Genomic DNA, 15571 nt, shown 5'->3' on the forward strand with positions numbered 1-15571 from the left:
ATATGAAAGCATTGTCAAATAATTTACAATTTTTTTCCCATTCTGTAGATTATCTTTTCACTTTTTCAATGATGTCTTTCAGTGCACAAATGTTTTAATCTTGATGAAGTCCAATGCATCATATTTTCTTTTGTTTCTTATGCTGTTGGTGTCATATCTGTGAATCCATCTCCAGCTTCAAGATTGCAAAGATTTTTTGTTTTCAGTTGTTACATTTAGGTCACTGGTCTATTTTCAGTTAATTTTTGCATTTGGTATGAGATAGGGATCCAACTTCATTCTTTTTCTTTTTTTTGTTAAATTCTTTTATTGGTACATTGTAGGTATACAACACAATTACATTTCTCATTGGGAATTGTGCCTTTACATGATGCATCTTGGTTCTTATTTTTAACCCATTCCTAGCCCTCCCTTCACGCCCTCCACCCTTCCCTATTTACAAAGACTTTATTTCCATTTTTTCCATTTCTCATCATTTTTCCCTTCCCTTCTTTCCTTTCCCCTGCCCCTCCCACTACCCCTAACCCTTTGGACCTTTTCTTCCTGTTTTGCATTATTGATTATTCATTCTAATCATTGGTACATTTTAGGTATGCAATATAATGACATTCATTGTTGGAAATTTGCACCTCTACATAGTCTCTCTTGGTTCTTATTTTACACACTTGCCCAGCCTTCCCTTCAACCCCTCTAGTCCTCCCTATTTACAAAGATTTTGTTCCTATTTTTCCATTTTCTCATATTAATCCCATTCCCTTCTATCCTTTCCCCTAGCCCTCCCACTTCCTTCCCCTTTGCCCCTTTTCTTCCTATATCGCATTACCTATTATACATTTTAGTCCTTACTTACACTTTCAGTTTCTCCCACCAGAGAAACTATTTGGTATTTATACATGTGTGTCCTATTTATTTCACTTAAGAGTATCACCCCCATGTGCATCCATTTGGCTATAAATGTCTGTAATTTCTCATTTTTTATGGCTGAGTAGTACTCCATTTTATAAAAAAACCACATTTTCTTTATCCAGTCTCCAGTTGATGGGCATTTGGGCTGTTTCCAAGTTTTAGCTATTACAAACTGTGCTGCTATGAACATGGGTGCACATATATCACTGTGGTATGTTTCTTTTAATTCTTTGGGGAAGATACCCAGCAGGGGAATAGTGGAGTCAAACGGGATTTCCAGTGCTAGTTCTTTAAGGTATCTCCATACTGATTTCCACAGTGGTTGCATCAGTCTACACTCCCACCAGCAGTGGAGCAGGGTTCCTCTTTCCCCACAGCCCCGCCAGCATTTGTTATTGGTTGATTTCATGATAGCAGCCATTCTTTCTGGACTGAGGTGGAATCTCAGCGTTGTTTTCATTTGCATCTCTCGAATGACCAGTGATGTTGAACATTTTTTCATGTATTTATTTGCTATTTCTACTTCTTTGTGTGAGAAATGTCTATTCATTTCAGATGTCCATTTTGGGATTGGGTCTTTAAATTTGGGAGGTCTGATCTTTTTAAGTTCTTTATAGATTCGAGATAGTAGACCTTTGTCTGAGGAAAAGCAGGTGAAGATTTTTGCCCACCTTGTGGGTTGTCTCTTCACACTGCTGGTGGTTTCTCTTGCTGTGCAGAAGCCTTTTAATAAGAAGAGATCCCACTTGTTGATTGTTTGTGCTAGTTCACGGGCAACTGAGGTTTTGTTCATAAAATCTTTTCCTACACTGATGTCTTCAAGAGTTTTACCTAACCTATGTTCCAACTGGTTCAGCGTTTCTATTTTAATATTTAGATCTTTAATCCATTTTGATTTTAGCTTAGTGCATGGAGAGATATAGGTCTAGTTTTACTCTTTGGCAAGTTGAAGCCCAATTTTTCCAGCACCATTTATTAAAGAGGCTATCTTTCTTTCAGTGAGGGTGTTTGGCTCCTTTATCAAAGATGAGATGGCTGAGTGTGTCTGTCATTGTTTCTGCATCTTCTAATCTGTTCCACTGGTCCTCAGGACTGTTTCTTTGCCAGTACCATGCTGTTTTTGTCACAGTAGCTTTGTAGTATAGTTGCAGGTTGGAGATTGCGATACCCCCTGCCATGTCTCTGTTACCTAGAATTGCTTTTGCTATTCTGAGTCTCTTCTTTTTCCAAATGAATTTTTGGATCGTTTTCTCAAGGTCCATGAAGTAAGGTGCTGGGATCTCAATTGCAATTGCATTAAATCTATATAGCAGTTTTGGAAGTATAGCCATTTTCACTATATTAATCCTTCCTACCCAGGAGCAGGGGATGTCTTTCCATTTTCTGATATCCTCTTCAATCTCTCTTTTCAGAGTGCTATAGTTTTCAGAGAAGAGGGCTTTGATTTCTTTCATTAGGTTGAATTCTAGGTATTTCAGTATCTTGGATGCTATTGTGAAAGGAATTATTTGCCCTATTTCTCTCTCAGTGAATCTGTCATTTGTGTAGAGTAAAGCTATTGATTTCTGTGTGTTGACCTTGTAACCAGCTACTTGACTGAATTTGGTTATTAAGTCTAGAAGACTTTTGGTGGAGCTCTTGGGGTCTTCTATATAGAGTATCATGTCATCTGCAAATAATGACAATTTGACTTCTTCATTACCTATCTTTATTCCATTTATTTCTTTCTCTTGTCTAATTGCTGTGGCTAATGTTTCCAGAACTATATTGAACAAGAGTGGTGATAGTGGACATCCTTGTCTTGTTTCTGATTTTAGTGTGAAGGATTTCAGTTTTTGACCATTTAGTATGATATTGGCTGTTGGTTTTTCGTAGATGGCTTTTATCAGTTTGAGGTAGAGACCATCTATTCCAATTTTTTGTAGGGTTTTTATCATAAATGCATGTTGGATTTTGTCAAATGCTTTTTCTGCATCTATGGAGATAATCATATGGCTTTTGTCCTTGGCTCTATTGATATAGTGTATTACATTGATTGATTTGCATATGTTGAACCATCCCTGCATCCCTGGGATGAATCCCATTTGATCAGGGCATATGATCTTCTTGATGATCTTCTGCATTCTATTTGCCAGTATCTTATTAAGGATTTTTGCACCTATGTTCATTAGTGAGATTGGCCTACAGTTCTCTTTTTCAGTTGGGTCTTTCTCTGCTTTGGGGATCAAGGTGATGCTTGCTTCCAGGAATGAATTTGGGAGCATTGCTTCCCTTTCAATTTCATTGAAGAGTTTAAACAGTAGTGGCAGCAGTTCCTCTCTAAATGTCTTGTAGAATTCAGCAGTGAAGCCATCAGGGCCCGGGCTTTTCTTAGTTGATAAGTTTTTAATTACATTTTCAATTTCATTGGTTGATATTGGGTTGTTCAGAATTTTTAGGTCTTCTTCTTTCAACTTTGGTAATTCATATGTATCTAGGAATCTGTCCATTTCTTCTGTGTTGTCCATCTTATTGGCATATAGGTTCTGGAAGTAGGTATTGATGATCCTCTGGATTTCTGGGTCTAGTGTAATTTCACCCTTTTCATTCCTAATTGCATGGATTTGGGCCTTTTCTTTCCTTTTTCTGACAAGGTTGGCTAAAGGTTTGTCAATTTTGTTGATTCTTTCGAAGAACCAACTCCTGGCTTCATTGATTTTTTTTGTATCATTCTCTTAGTCTCCATTGCATTGATTTCTCCTCTGATCTTTATAATTTCCTCCCTTGTATGAGCTTTGAGTTTGTCTTGCTCTTCTTTTTCTAGAAGCTTGAGGTTCAGCATCAGATTGTTTAATTGGGCTCGTTCTGTTTTCCTAATATGCGTATTCACTGCTATGAATTTCCCTCCTAAGACTGCTTTCATTGTGTCCCATAGATTCCGATATGTTGTATTGTCATTCTCATTTAATAGAAGGAAATGTCTGATTTCTTCTTTAATTTCCTCTCTGACCCATTGGTTATTTAGAAGTGTGTTGTTCAATTTCCACATGTTTATGAAATTTTTCCAGTTTCTTTTGCTATGGATCTCCAATTTCATCGCACTATGGTCTGATAATATACAGGGGATAACTTCAATTCTTTGCACTTTCTTAAACATGTTCTATGCACGAGTATGTGGTCTATTTTGGAGAATGACCCATGTGCAGCTGAAAAGAATGTGTATTCTGATTTTGTGGGGTGGAAGACTCTGTAAACATTGGTTAAATTCATTTGTTCAAGAGTTCAATTGACTTCTAGTATTTCATTACTTGTTTTTTGTCTAGTTGATCTATCTATTTGCAACAGTGGAGTGTTGAGGTCCCCCACTACAATTGTATTAGTGTATATATGACTTTCCACATCTCTTAGTATTTGTTTTATATAGTTGGGCACATTAGTGTTTGGTGCATAGATATTTATGATTGTCGTCTCTCCCTCTTGGATTCTTCCCTTTACAAGGCTGTAGTGTCCTTCTTCATCTCTCTTAATCAGTGTTGGTTTGAAATCTACTTGACTGCAAAGAGGATAGCTACTCCTGCTTTTTTTCGGGTTCCCGTCGCATGAAGTATTGTTTTCCACCCTTTAACTTTCAGTCTATGAGTTTCCTTTTGAATTAAATGTGTTTCTTGTATGCAGCATATTGTTGGATTTTGCTTCTTGACCCATTCTGCCAGTCTGTTTTTTTGATTGGTGAATTTAGACCATTAACCCAACTTCATTCTTTTGCATTGTGGAAGTCTAGTTGTCCCAGTACCATTTTTTGAAAAGAATCTTCTCTCCCCATTGAAAATACCTAACACCCTTGTTTAAAATCAATTGGCTAAAATGACTAAGCCTATTTCTGGGCTGTCAATTCTATTCCATTGATCTAAATGGCTACCCTTACGCTACCATCACACTCTTTTGATTATGGTAGCTTTGCAGTAAGTTTTAAAATTGGAAATGTAAATTTTCATATTTTGTTCTTCTTTATCAAGATTGTTTTTGCTATTCAAAGCCCCTTGTACTTCCACATAAATTTAAGGGTTGGCTATTCCATTTCTGAAAAAAAGATAAGGTATTGGAATTTTGATAGATATTATACTGAATGTGTAGATTGCTTTGGGTATAGACAACTTGATCATGTTGCCTTCTTGTCTGTGAACATAGATAGCTTTCCTTCAATTTCTGTTAGCAATATTTTGTGTTTTTCAGTGTACAAATCTTTCACCTTCTTGGTTAAATTTATTTCTAAACATTATATTCTTGGATGCTTTTGTGAGTAGTATTGCTTTCTTAATTTCCCTATTTTCATTATAGGTGTAGAGAAGCAATTGATTTTTGTGTGTTAATCTTGTACTGTGAAATTTTGTTTAATTTTCTATTAGCTTTGGTAGCTTTCTCATGGATTTTTTGAGATTTTCTAGAAATAGGATTATATCACCTATACAAAGAGATAGCTTTATCTCATGCTTTCCAACTTAGATGACTTTATTTATTTTTGTGGTCTAATTTCTTTTGTAGTACAATTTTGAAGAATAGAGGTGAAAGTAGATATTCTTATCTTGTTTTGACACCTTCATTTTGAGCTGCTTTGATGCTTAATACTCCTCACCCTAGATTCAGTGAATTTTGGGAGATGGGTGGGACTATTATATATTCTTACTTACATTTATTCCAGAGAAATATATATATTTTTAGAAAAGTGTGTGTGTGTGTGTGTGTGTGTGTGTGTGTGTGTGTGTTACTGGGGATTGAAGAGGAACTTTGTGCTAACTTACATTCCCAGCCACCTTGCCACCCTTTTTTTAAATTCATTTAGTGTCTTGGTACATTTTAGGTACACAATATGATGGCATTCATCCTTGGGTACTTAGCTGTACATGATATATTTTGATTCTTATTTTTTCCCCATTCCCCTGCCCTCCCTTCAACTGCTCCACCCCTCCCTATTTACAAAGACTTTGTTTCTGTTTTTTCATTTTCTCATATTTTTCCTTTCCCTTATTTCCTTCCCCCTACCCCTCCTACTTCTTCTTTTTAAAAAAAATTTGAGGATGAGTCTTGCTAAATTACTAACTTGTTCAGACTGGGCTCAAACTTGTAATCCTCTTGCCTTATCCTCCAGAGTACTGGGATTATAAACATGTGCTACCACACCTGGCTCAAAAAAATTAGTTGTTTTAAAGTGAAACAATTCTTTAGGTTATCTAATTTGCTCTTGTTGGGCCCTAGTCAGCAAAATGTCAACACAAGAGGCCACTTCGAAAAGTCTGATGTAGAAATCAGATCAATTTTCATGGTTAAGCTTGGTGGCTCCCTCTCCACTTTATCCAGAATAACAAAACGGCTGCATTATCATAATAGAATTCAAGTTGCACGCAGAGAGAATCTGGAAATTAGTCAAACTGGCAGGGGCCCAGAGGGGACAGGGAGCTCTGAGAAACTGGTCTGAAGGATGGGAGATAAATATATCTTGAATCTCATATGATAACTAAGTTTGTTCCACTTCTCAGCCAAGTGGCATTAGGTATACAATCACGCCACACTCTGGAGATGTGTCATCAGTTGCTAGGGAACTTACCTTTGTGAGCATGAGTCATATTTTAAGCTGTGCACTGTGTGTATATGTGACTGTATGTGTGTGTGTGTGTGTGTGTGTGTGTGTGTGAGAAATAAAGCAATTGAGAATGGGGCATGGGGAAGCACATTTCTTGGGGTGCTCTGAAGGAGGGAAGACACTTTTATTGCATGGGAAGGGTCCCATGCCAGGCCTGTGCCCCTCTACAGAATCCACCTTACTTTCTCTGGTCGTCACCACATGCAGATCTTCTAGAAAGCAGGAGTGGCAGGCATTCTCTTCTTGGGAGTTCAGTTCCATCTCCCATTTCCTGATCTCTGGGTGCACCCCATCCTTGTTCCTATGGCCCAGGTGTGTGAAGGTGGCTGTGCTCCCACCTACCCAATGAGCTGGGGAGAGCTGTGACCTTTTGCCAGTATCTGGGGTTACATTGCCCAGCTACAGTTGCTGGGGGAACTTCAAGTTAAAATTTTTTTCACTCTAGGGCGTGTAAAGTCTCAATCACCATGCAGAATGAATGCCATTTTTTCCTGACTAAACGTGAAATCCAAACGAGAGAGTGTTGGCTCCAGGGATGATTGAAATTAGTGTTCCTAATTGAATCTTGTCAATCAGGTCTCCCTCACTCTCTGCGGAGTGAGCTCAGTCTGCAGAGTCCAAGTGAGTGCTGTGCAGAAATACATAGAAGTCTTTGCCAGCCCTTTGAGAAGCCCTTATCAGATGAGAGGCAGAGGCGGAGCCTGTTTTCTGATGGTGGAGGTAATGCCCCATGTGCAGGCCTAGCTTCCAGGTCCTGCTTAACCAAAGTTCCCAGGCCAATGTGAGAGGTTATCTCCGGTCTCATAGGGGAGACCCCTCCTGGAGATTCTGAGTGTAATAGGCATCCTGTCCCCAGATGGGGTGGCTGGGGGTGACTTGACAGGACAATCTCTGGGAACATGCCCTCTGACTTGCTAACACACACAGGTTAGAGAATCCTAGCTGGGCCCTTGATGCCCCCAGGAAAATCCTGGGAACTCCTCCTTAGCTTACTTCCAGCTTCTTATTTTTTTCCATTCTTGACCTACCCTGCACTCCCTGTCCAGACTCTGATTTCCCATAAAAGCTTATAAAATTTCTAAACATACAGAGCAATTACAAGAATTACTCATACACTCAGCATTTAGATCCTACAATTGTCAACATTTAGCTTTATATCTTTCATCAAATGCCTATGTGTACATCTATCCTTCAATCTTACTTCTGGTGTATTTGAAAGTAAGATGCAAACATCAGTAAACCTCACCCGAAACACTTCATTAAGAAAAATTCAAAACTTGCTAGTGATTCTGTCTGTGTGCAATTTTACTTCAGTGAAATAGTAAAATGCACAAATCACAAGTATGTCCTTTGAAGAGATTTGATAAAGACTCACATATGTACAATCTCAAACTCTATAAAGATATGGGATATTTCTATTACCCAGAAAATCTGTTCCTGCCCCACCCCAGTCACTGATCTTATCTCACAGAAGCATCACAGTTCTCATGAAAAAACAGCCCAAATGCCCATCAACTGGAGACTGGATAAAGAAAATGTGGTTTTTTTAATAAAATGGAGTACTACTCAGCCATCGAAAAGGAGAAATTAGAGACATTTATTGCTAAATGAATGCACATTGAAACGATACTCTTAAGTGAAATAAACAGGACACATATTTGTAAATACTGAATAGTTTCTCTAGTGTGAGAAAATGCAAGTGTAAATAAGGACTAAAAGGTATAATAGATAATGTGAAGTAGGAAGAAAAGGGGCAAAGGGGAAGGGGAACTGGGAGGGGTAGGGGAAAGGAAAGAGGGGAATAGAATCAATATGAGAAAATGAAAAAATGGAAACAAATTCTTTATAAATAGGGAGGGATGGAGGGGTTGATGGGAGAGTAGGGGAAGGGGGAAAAATAAGAACCAAGAGAGACTATGTAAAGGTGCATATCTCCAATGATGAATGTCATTATGTTGTACACCTAAAATGTACCAATAAAAGGATATATCCAAAAAAAAAGGTCTGTGTAAAAAAAAAAAAACAGACCTCAAAACAAAAAACAAAACTTTCTAGAATTTTACACAAATGGAATCACACAGTATGTACTCTTCATGGTTTTGAGATTTGTTCACATTGTAGCACATGTTGGCTTTCTTTCTTTCCTCCTTTCTTTCTTTCCTCTTTTCTTCTCTCTCTCCCCCTCTCCCCTTCCTTCCTTCTCTCTCTCTCTTTCCTTCCTTCCTTCCTTCCTTCCTTCCTTCTTTCTTTCTTTCTTTCTTTCTTTCTTTCTTTCTTTCTTTCTTTCTTTCTTTCTTTCTTTCTTTCTCTTTCCTTCTTTCTTTCTCTTTCCTTCTGTATCACCACCAAGTAGTGCTCACAATTCGTTTATCCACCCTCCCATTCATGGATGGTTTGTTTTGCGTTGTTTGCAGTTGGCAGCTACTCTGAATACAGTAACTATGAATATTCTTGTACAAGTCTTTTTGTGGACAGGTGTTTTTCATTTGTGTTGAGTAAATATCTAGAAGTGGAACTACTGGATACATATGTCTTACTGTGAAATGTCTGTCCAGATATTTTCTCTTTTTCTTTATTGACTTGTTTATATTTTTATTATTGTGTTATAGCATTTTAAAAAATATATTCTTGATTCAAGTCCTTTAATAGATATGTTTTGCAAATATTTCTTCCTAGCTTGTGGTTTGCCATTCATTTTCTTAAGTATGGTTTTTTTTTTGGTACCGGGGACTGAACTCAGGTCCTTAGGCTTTCAAGGCAGGCGGCAGAACCACTGAGCTAAATGCCCAGCCCTTAAGTATGGTTTTGATAAGCAGAAGTTTTAAACTTTTATGAAATCTGTTTTCTTTTTTTTCCCTATTATTTCCTTTGCCTATTGTCTAAGGAACTTTTGCCTATGTATAAGTTATGAAGATATTCTCCTGTTTTATTCTAGGCACTGAATAGTTTTAGGTTGTTCATTTAGATATATGATTTATCTCAAATTAGATTACATGTATCAAGTGAAATAGAGGTCAAAATTCATATTCTTCCATATGGATGGACAGTTATTCTAGCCATATTTATCGGGAAAATTGCTTTTTCCATAGGATTGCTTTGGTTCCTTATTGAAAATCAAGTGATCTTGTAAATATGGGTTGATTTCCTGAATCTCTACTCTTTTGCATTGGATTATATGTCTGTATTTATACTATCTTGTCTTGATGACAGTATATTGGATGTACAATAAACCTTGAAGCTAAGTAGTATAAGTTCTTTAATTATGTTTTTATCAAGACTGCCTTGGACGTTCTAGGTTCTTTGTATTTCCATGTAAGTTTTAGAATAAACCTATAAATTTCTACAAATAAAGTCTGCTGGAAATTGAGACTGGAATTATGTTGAATATATAGAATTGAAAGGGAAGTTATTGATTGGGAAGAATTAACATTTTAACAATATCAAGTTTTTCAATACAGAGGTATTCATTTAAGTCACTCTTAATTGATCTTGGTGATGCTTTTCTGTACTTTTCAGTTTATAGGTTTTGCACAGTATTTGTTAAACTTATTTCTAAGTATTTTATGTTTTTTGGCCATACTGTAAAGGGAATTTTTAAAAATCTCATTTTCCAGTAGTTTGTCTCTAGTATGTAGAATATGATTGATTTATGTGTAGTGTCCTTCTATCCTGCATGCTGTGCTACATTCACTTATTAGTTCTATTGTTATTTACAAAAACAATCATGTCTTCAGTGCATAAAAATAGTTTTAGGGCCAGGGATTTAGCTCAGTGGTGCCACGCCTGCCTCACAAATGCAAGGTCCTGAGTTTGATCCCCAGTGCAGCCAAAAAAAAAAAAAAGTTTTAGTTCTTCCTTTCTGACCATTGTAGCTTTTTTTTCTTGGTACTGGGGTTTGAACTCAGGTCCTTGCGCTTGCACAGCAGGTGGTGAAACCACTGAACTAAATCCCTGGCCCATAACCATTGTAGCTTTTATTCTTTTTTCTTGCTTAATTACCCAACAACACCGCTAATAAAATGTTAAATAAATGTAGTAAAAATGGTCATCATTCTTTGTTTCTGATCTTAGGTGATATGAGAATAACAGTTCATCATTCAATACGATGTTAGCTATAAGTTTTTCATAGATGTCTTTTATGTAATGGAAGCAATTCCTAAATTTTTTCAGAGTTTTTTTTAATGATGAAGAGGTGTTCAATTTTAAAGAAACAATGATATGGTTTTTCTTATTTATTCCGTCAATATGTTGAATTACATTAGTGAGTTTTTGAGTGTTTAAATAATCTTTCATTCCTGGATAAACCCCAGGAATTTATTCTTTTCATGTATTACTGGACTTGGTTTGGTAACAATTTGTTATGGATTTTTTAAAAGTCTGTGATCATGAGGGCTATTAATCTGTTCTCTCTCTCTCTCTGATGTTTTTGTCAGGTTAGTCCAGGGTTAATGTGGTATCAGGGTCATAAAAATCATAAAACAAGTTGGGAATGTTCATCTTTTTGTATTTTCCAAGATCATGTAGGATTGGCATAATTTCTTAAATATTTGATGAGTTCCTAGTGAAGGCTTTCATTTCTGGACTTTTCTTTATGGGAAGAGATTTGACACAAAAATTTGCTTCATTTCATAAATTACAGGACTATTTAGATTTTCTGTTTTATCATGTGTCAGTTTTAATACTTACATTTTTAAGGACTATGTCCACTTTGTCTAAATTCTTTATAATATTCTTTTTTTAATCTTTCTAATGTCTTCGGAAGCTATAGTAACAGTTCCTTTCTCATTCCTGATATCAGTAAGTGCTGTTTTCTTTTTTCCCTCATCAGTCTAGCTTGGCTAGAGTTCTCTCTTCACATTTACTTATTGTATTTATGTATCTCCTGTTTGAAGTAATGCCTTTGCCTCTGGCTTTTCTGCAAAGGTCTAAGGCAGACCTTTCAGGCTTTCAGCTGTCCACTCACGTCCAAATGTCTCTATCTTCTCTTCCTTCTTGCCTTTCTACCTTAAGGGAAGAATTATCCTGGATCCTTCTTTTTTTTTTTTTTTTGCATTTCTCTCTCTTTTTTTTATTAAATTCTTTTATTGGTGCATTGTAGGTATACAACACAATTACATTTCTCATTGGGAATTGTACCTTTACATAATGCATCTTGGTTCTTATTTTTTCCCCATTCCCAGCCCTCCCTTCACGCCCTCCACCCTTCCCTATTTACAAAGACTTTATTTCCATTTTTTCCATTTCTCATCATTTTTCCTTTCCCTTCTTTCCTTTCCCCTGCCCCTCCCACTACCCCTACCCCTTCGAACCTTTTCTTCCTATTTTGCATTATCGATTATTCATTCTAATCATTGGTACATTTCAGGTATACGATATAATGACATTCATCATTGGAAATTTGCACCTTTACATAGTCTCTCTTGGTTCTCATTTTTCTCCCTTGCCCAGCCCTCCCTTCAACCACTCCATTCCTCCTTATTTACAAAGATTTTGTTCCTATTTTTCCATTTTCTCATATTAATTCCATAACCTTCTTTCCATTCCTCTACCCCTCCCACTTCCTTCCCCTTTGCCCCTTTTCTTCCTATTTCACGTTACCTATTAAACATTTAGTCCTTATTTACACTTTCAGTTTCTCCCACCAGAGAAACTATTTGGTATTTATTCATGTGTGTCCTACTTATTTCACTTAAGGGTATCACCCCCATGTGCATCCACTTAGCTATAAATGTCTGTAATTTCTCATTTTTTATGGCTGAGTAGTACTCCATTTTATAAAAAAAACACATTTTCTTTATCCAGTCTCCAGTTGATGGGCATTTAGGCTGTTTCCAAGTTTTAGCTATCACAAACTGTGCTGCTATGAACATGGGCACACATATATCACTGTGGTATGATTCTTTTAATTCTTTGGGGAAGATCCCCAGCAGTGAAATAGCGGGGTCAAATGGGACTTCCAGTCCTAGTTCTTTGAGGTACCTCCATACTGATTTCCACAGTGGTTGCATCAGTCTACACTCCCACCAGCAGTGGAGCAGGGTTCCTCTTTCCCCACAGCCCCGCCAGCATTTGTTATTGGTTGATTTCATGATAGCAGCCATTCTTTCTGGACTGAGGTGGAATCTCAGCATTGTTTTCATTTGCATCTCTCGAATGACCAGTGATGTTGAACATTTTTTCATGTATTTATTTGCTATTTCTACTTCTTTGTGTGAGAAATGTCTATTCATTTCAGATGCCCATTTTTGGATTGGGTCTTTAAATTTGGGAGGTCTGATCTTTTTAAGTTCTTTATAGATTCGAGATAGTAGACCTTTGTCTGAGGAAAAGCAGGTGAAGATTTTTGCCCACCTTGTGGGTTGTCTCTTCACACTGCTGGTGGTTTCTCTTGCTGTGCAGAAGCCTTTTAATAAGAAGAGATCCCACTTGTTGATTGTTTGTGCTAGTTCACGGGCAACTGAGGTTTTGTTCATAAAATCTTTTCCTACACCGATGTCTTCAAGAGTTCTACCTAACCTATGTTCCAACTGGTTCAGCGTTTCTATTTTAATATTTAGATCTTTAATCCATTTTGATTTTAGTTTAGTGCATGGCGAGATATAGGTCTAGTTTTAATCTTTGGCAAGTTGAAGCCCAATTTTTCCAGCACCATTTATTAAAGAGGCTATCTTTCCTCCAGTGAGGGTATTTGGCTCCTTTATCAAAGATAAGATGGCTGAGTGTGTCTGGCATTGTTTCTGCATCTTCTAATCTGTTCCACTGGTCCTCAGGTCTGTTTCTTTGCCAGTACCATGCTGTTTTTATCACAGTAGCTTTGTAGTATAGTTGCAGGTTGGAGATTGTGATACCCCCTGCCATGTCTCTGTTACCTAGAATTGCTTTTGCTATTCTGAGTCTCTTCTTTTTCCAAATGAATTTTTGGATTGTTTTTTCAAGGGCCATGAAGTATGCTGCTGGGATCTCAATTGGAATTGCATTAAATCTATATAGCAGTTTTGGAAGTATAGCCATTTTCACTACATTAATCCTTCCTACCCAGGAGTAGGGGATGTCTGTCCATTTTCTGATATCCTCTTCAATCTCTCTTTTCAGAGTGCTATAGTTTTCAGAGAAGAGGGCTTTGATTTCTTTCGTTAGGTTGAATCCTACGTATTTCAGTATTTTGGATGCTATTGTGAAAGGAATTATTTGCCCTATTTCTCTCTCAATGAATCTGTCATTTGTGTAGGGGAAAGCTATTGATTTCTGTGTGTTGACCTTGTAACCAGCTACTTGACTGAATTTGGTTATTAAGTCTAGAAGACTTTTGGTGGAGCTCTTGGGGTCTTCTATATAGAGTATCATGTCATCTGCAAATAATGACAATTTGACTTCTTCATTTCCTATCTTTATTCCTTTTCTTTCTTTCTCTTGTCTAATTGCCATGGCTAATGTTTCCAGAACTATATTGAACAAGAGTGGTGATAGTGGACATCCTTGTCTTGTTCCTGATTTTAGTGTGAAGGATTTCAGTTTTTGACCATTTAGTATGATATTGGCTGTTGGTTTTTCATAGATGGCTTCTATCAGTTTGAGGTAGAGACCATCTATTCCAATTTTTTGTAGGGTTTTTATCATAAATGCATGTTGGATTTTGTCAAATGCTTTTTCTGCGTCTAATGGAGATAATCACATGGTTTTTGTCCTTGGCTCTATTGATATAGTGTATTACATTGATTGATTTACATATGTTGAACCATCCCTGCATCCCTGGGATGAATCCCATTTGATCAGGGCATATGATCTTCTTGATGATCTTCTGCATTCTATTTGCCAGTATCTTATTAAGGATTTTTGCATCTATGTTCATTAGTGAGATTGGCCTATAGTTCTCCTTTTCGATTGGGTCTTTCTCTGCTTTGGGGATCAAGGTGATGCTTGCTTCCAGGAATGAATTTGGGAGCATTGCTTCCCTTTCAATTTCATTGAAGAGTTTAAACAGTAGTGGCAGCAGTTCCTCTCTAAATGTCTTGTAGAATTCAGCAGTGAAGCCATCAGGGCCCGGGCTTTTCTTAGGTGATAAGTTTTTAATTACGTTTTCAATTTCATCGGTTGATATTGGATTGTTCAGAATTTTTAGGTCTTCTTCTTTCAACTTTGGTAATTCATATGTATCTAGGAATCTGTCCATTTCTTCTGTGTTGTCCATCTTATTGGCATATAGGTTCTGGAAGTAGGTATTGATGATCCTCTGGATTTCTGCTGAGTCTGTTGTAATTTCACCCTTTTCATTCCTAATTGCATGGATTTGGGCCTTTTCTTTCCTTTTTCTGACAAGATTGGCTATGGGTTTGTCAATTTTGTTGATTCTTTCAAAGAACCACCTCTTGGCTTCATTGATTTTTTTGTATCATTCTCTTAGTCTCCATTGCATTGATTTCTCCTCTGATCTTTATAATTTCCTCCCTTGTATGAGCTCTGGGGTTGTCCTGCTCTTCTTTTTCTAGAAGCTTGAGGTTCAGCATCAGATTGTTTAATTGGGCTTGTTCTGTTTTCCTAATATGCGTATTCACTGCTATGAATTTCCCTCCTAAGACTGCTTTCATTGTGTCCCATAGATTCCGATATATTGTATTGTCATTCTCATTTAATAGAAGGAACTGTCTGATTTCTTCTTTAATTTCCTCTGTGACCCATTGGTAATTCAGAAGTGTGTTGTTCAATTTCCACGTGTTTATGAAATTTTTCCAGTTTCTTTTGCTATGGATCTCCAATTTCATCACACTATGGTCTGATAATATACAGGGGATAACTTCAATTCCTTTGCACTTACTTAAACATGTTCAATGCATGAGTATGTGGTCTATTTTGGAGAATGACCCATGTGCAGCTGAGAAGAATATGCATTCTGATTTTGTGGGGTGGAAGACTCTGTAAACATCTGTTAAGTTCATTTGTTCAAGAGTTCGATTGAGTTCTAGTATTTCATTACTTATTTTTTGTCTAGTTGATCTATCTATTTGTGACAATGAGGTGTTGAGGTCCCCCACTACAATTGTATTAGTGCAT

This window comes from Heterocephalus glaber, unplaced genomic scaffold (assembly GCF_053883595.1).
Source record: "Heterocephalus glaber isolate CG9 unplaced genomic scaffold, H.glaber_assembly_v1.0 deba00001564, whole genome shotgun sequence".
NCBI lineage: Eukaryota > Metazoa > Chordata > Mammalia > Rodentia > Bathyergidae > Heterocephalus > Heterocephalus glaber.